The following is a 4,991-nucleotide window of genomic DNA, read 5'->3' on the forward strand; positions in this document are numbered from 1 at the left end:
GGGGGGTTTGGGGAGTATTATTGGCTAGTTGGCCGAAGGGCGGATGAATCGGATTTGGGGGGAATTTTTGTGTGGGGGGGAGGAATTTTTGTGTGGGCGGGGGGAGTTTGGCGCATGGTCGGTTTCTCCAAGTGCAGTCCCACGTGTCAGTGAAGAGGCAAGCCGAAGCGTGTTCCGTTTGCGTGAGCCGTGTGCAGGACCGAACGTGTGTGGGGGTGCAATGCGACCGCGACAAGAGTGGTGTGAGTGTACCGCCTTTTTTCCTCAAAAAAAACTAGGTGCTTTGCCCCCTCAAAAAAAATTGTTGCTTCGCGCGATCCATCGATACTACTACTAGTAATCCAGTAATCCCGACTAAAACGGCACGGCCGGGTCTTTTCCCGCGCGATATGCTGGGAGGTTGGCTTAGTTGGGTTTTTTAGGACGAGTAATGCTACACCTATGTAATCCCAGTTACATAATTAACGTAATGTAAAACGTGTGAGTTGTTGATTGTAGATTGGCGGGAGGGAGGGGCCCACCGCCATGAAAATCAGGGGAGGAGAGAGAGAGGCAATTTACATTAACCCTTTCATAGGTTCCCGTAGATGTAGAAAGATGTGAAATGCGTGAATCTGTAGTGAATGTACTATTGGAGTGCCTAAGATAATTTGTGTATGTATAGACCCTATGTGTTTATTTTACTTCGCATGTTAGATTTGTCTCGGTTCAATAAAAAGCAGAGTTGGTGATGATGGTGTGCCTGTCATCCTGCAACATAGGCCGTCCGATCTATATCTAATGGATAGGAAGGAAACTATGACAATTTACCTGCACTCCTCTCCACATTTGAAGATAAGGCTTCCCCTCGTTCATCCTTTTCTCCCACAAGATCTTGATCTTCCGTGCAACGCTCGGGCATCTTGCTAGTACTCCTACAATATGTATATTATTGTGAAAGTTCATATACACCGGCCGAGATTAATGCAAACACGGCAAATTTTCATTACATTTTGAACTTTTATATGACAGAAAAATAAAAGAAACCCGACCCTAAACCTATTCTACGGCGGCAACCAACGTCCTCCATCTGCGATCTCTATGTACGGGGGCGGGGTTCAAGACCCGTGAAGTGAAGGTGCGGTCTCCGGCGAGGAAAAGTAGAACACGGGAGACGGACCGGCCAGTTGGCACACCATGCCCTGCCGCCTCCCATGCCCTACTCATCCTTGGAGGAGTCCCCCACCTCAGCGGTGCCGGACGTTGGACGGCGGCAAGAAGGACGCGTGGCTGACGGTGCCCCTGTCGTCGGTCGCCAGCGTGGCCACCGTTTGTGCGGTCGCATCCGTGTACAGCTACGCCGCTATTGCGTCGCGATAGGCGACTTGAGCGAGGGCGGCGACCTCGAGCTTCATCCCCGAAGACAAGCTCTCCTGCAGAGCATTCGCACTTGCGATCATGGCGGATGTGGTACCAGGTAGGAGGACGATGTGCTATGGTGTGGAGGCTAGCTGGGTGTTGCCGCTTTAAGTAGCGCATTCAGGTGAGGCCAAGCATCCGGGTGCGTCATTAAGTCACCGGAGTTGGTTCCTCGGGCACCGAGCCTCTTAACAACGACATACGAACGGACGACATGAATACGGGCAGCTAGCGCTGGCTGGGAACGCACCGTGCGATGGCGCGAGGGACGAGGGTTTTGGTGTGCCAGGGTAGTCAGATGCGGTCGTGGCAACGTTGGAGATGCCCTTTGCTCACATGCGATCCCCGCATGTCATTGAAAAAGCAAGACGACCCGGCATGGTTTCAGGTCCAGAGGATGCAGTTGGCCACACTACACCACTCCGCGGATGCCTCGCGACGCCCCGTGCATCCTCGACGAGCCGGGTGTTGGGGTGTGTTTGGATTGTGGCCAAAGTGCACCTTACCAAAAATTTGGTCATGACCCAAAGCTTGGTCTTTGTTTGTATGGTTGCCATTTTTTTGGCTTGCCAATGAAATCTAGCCAACTCTAGTTCATTTTTCTTGCCAATGTCGGCCAAATCATGGACAACCAATACCTCAACCAAAATTTTGGTCATGACCCAAAGGTTGGTCTTTGTTTGAATGGTTGCCATTTTTTTGGCATGCCAATGAACTCTAGCCAACTCTAATTAATTTTTCTTGCCAATGTTGGCCAAATCATGGGCAACCAATACCTCAACCAAAATTTTGGCTACCCAATACTTTGATGGGGCAACCATGGGCACAAACCAAACATACTATTGGTCGTGCCACAGCACTAACGCCACCCTCGGCACACTGAAACCGACCGTGTCTAGCGATGATATGAGCGTGTCGCTCACCGCGGTCACCGTGTCCAGAGGCGGTGCTGGAGCTGCGCCCCATTGTTGGCCCGAACGACCCACATGAACGGTTGTCGGCGGCGAGGAGGTCATGGGCCAGCTCCTCCATTGGACTAGTCTGCGCTACGTCGTCCTGACGGGTGTGCCCCACATGTCGGTTTCCCTATTTTCCCGGCCATATTCGAGCGTCAGTGCTCCGCGTTGCGCATAGGCCTTTCACTATGTAGGCCAAACGAGACAACTTATTGTTTATTTGAGCAGTTCAAGTATAATCATGTGGCGTTTGCTTATTTCTCATTCCTCTCCAACCCTCTTCTCCATCGATCATGTCGCCCTCCAGTCGAGTCCATCCTCCCGCATGCCTCATTTGAAGATTCCCCGAGTATCATTCGCATGTACCCACCCTAGTACTCTTTCAATAGATCTCCGGACCCCAAGATGAAATCGAGAGGGAGCGAGTGGGGGCACATGATACCTAAGGCAGATTCAAAATTTTGAACCGGTGATCATAGCATCCGTAAATCATATATAAAGGGTATTCAATGTTCGTTTCGTTTTTTAACGTACAATATACTCCCTCCTATCCTTTCTAGTTTACATATAGATTTTATGTGTAGTCAAAGTATCTCTACTTTGATCAAGAAGGTATCAACATTCAACAACACCCAAGCAATATTGTTAGATTCGTACGTACTCCTAGATTTGTAATCGAGATGGTTTCCAATTTGACTATTGACAAGATTAATAGTACTTTCTCCGTTCCAAATAAATGACTTCCATTTATTAAAATATAGATGTATCTAGACATGTTTTAGTATATAGGTACATCCATTTTTGAACAAATGAAAGTCAAGTAATTTTGAACGGAGGGAGTACATGAGATGTATAATGTGAAAATTATATCATCGGAAACTCCTTCCACATACGAATTTGACTGTATGCTTTGTGTAAGTTGCATGTCATATATTATTACTCTAACATTTGGTCAAAGTTAGCCTCGAAAAATGCATTAGGCCATGTATAGTAAATGGAAGGAGGGAGTAGTAGTAGAAGTGGATCCTCTGACGTAGGTATCCCTACCTTGCCCTCCCTTTCGGTCACTTACTGGCGGACCCCGTGCTTGCTAGGCCCCGCATGTCAGTTACTCAATGGTTCGGCCACGTCAGGGGATCCTCATCTGTAATATACTCCCTCTGTTTTTATTTACTCTGCATAAAACGGAGGGAGTGGTAGTATAATAAATGACGCGGGTAGGGGAGGGGGACGGACGTCGGTTTGCTCTCAACTGCGGTCCCACAAGCGAGCAAAAATGCAAGACGAAGTGTGTTCCGTTCGGTGAGTGACATGGAGGGTCCAGCGTGTCTGGCTGCAACGCGAACATGACAAGAGCGATGTACAGTAAAAACCGATTGACCGGTCGTCACCGGAACCACTATTCACACGAGAACCTTCGCTGCTCAGCCTACGCCAGCCACTGACCACTGCCCTAAAACCACACAAAATCTCCAGCCCATTCCCCCACCTTTTGATCCCCTAGCCCGCATCAAGCGTCCCCTAGTTCGTCGGAAAGCCATGGTGCGCCGCAAGATCACTTACTACAAGATGCTGACGCCGGAGCGCCGCACAGAAATCGCGGCGGCGGTCGGCGCCATAGACCTCCGTTCCCAAGCTCGCTTTGCGGTGGGCCAATCCCCGAGTTCTCTGGAGCCAAGCTACGAGGAGGAGGAAGCCGATCAAATGTTCATGGAGGAGGTCGCGGCGCAGAAGGCCCCCGATGGGTATGAGACGATGGGCGTCGACTTTGTGCCGGCGTCCGAGTCCCCCATGGTGCAGGCGGACCAGTGGTTCAACATGGCGATACTAAAGGAGGACCGGGAGGCAGAGGCTCATCTCAACGTGGAGCGCGCGCATGCCACTGCCATCGAGGCTCTCCTGCAGGCGGAACCGGATGTCGTGGATGTGAACCGGGTGGCGGAGGCTCAACTTGAGGTGGAGCGCGCGGATGCCGCTGCCATCAAGGCCCTCCTGCAGGCAGAACCGGATGTCCTGGACTTGAACCAGGCAGCAGAGGCTCGACTCGACACAGAGTCCGTGGATGCCACTCTCATCGACGCCCTCTTGTAGGCGGAACCGTACGTCCTGGACTTGAACCAGGCGGCAGAGGCTCGACTCAACGCGGAGCGCGCGGATGCCACTGCCATCGAGGCCCTCCTACAGGCGGAACCGGACGTCCTCGACTTGAACCGTGCTATGCTCTCGTCCGTGCAGAGCGCCTGCACGCTCCGCTTGAACGAGTAGCTGGAGGCCGAGGACAACCACGGTGCGGAGACACACGTCGGCAGCTACGGCTAGTCTGCGCCGGCAGCCAAAGACGATGAGGTTGTCTCTTTCCGCGAGCAGTGATAATTTTTCTTTATGTTGTTGTTTTATGGATCTTTTGCTGTGTAAAAACTTATATTTGTTATGAAAGTCGCCTGACTTGGGTCAGTCTACCATTTCAGGCGGTTGGATGAATATCCTATGTCTCCTAACCCTTCTTTCCTTCTTCCTCGCCTCTTCTTCTTCCCCAACAGACCACCGCACGGGCCGTACGGATACTCCCCAACATGCGGTTGGATAAACATACTCTATGAACGAAAATTATGTGTCAGCAATAGGATGGCTGAGTTT

The sequence above is a fragment of the Triticum dicoccoides genome, chromosome 7B, assembly GCF_002162155.2.
Source record: "Triticum dicoccoides isolate Atlit2015 ecotype Zavitan chromosome 7B, WEW_v2.0, whole genome shotgun sequence".
Classification (NCBI taxonomy): domain Eukaryota; kingdom Viridiplantae; phylum Streptophyta; class Magnoliopsida; order Poales; family Poaceae; genus Triticum; species Triticum dicoccoides.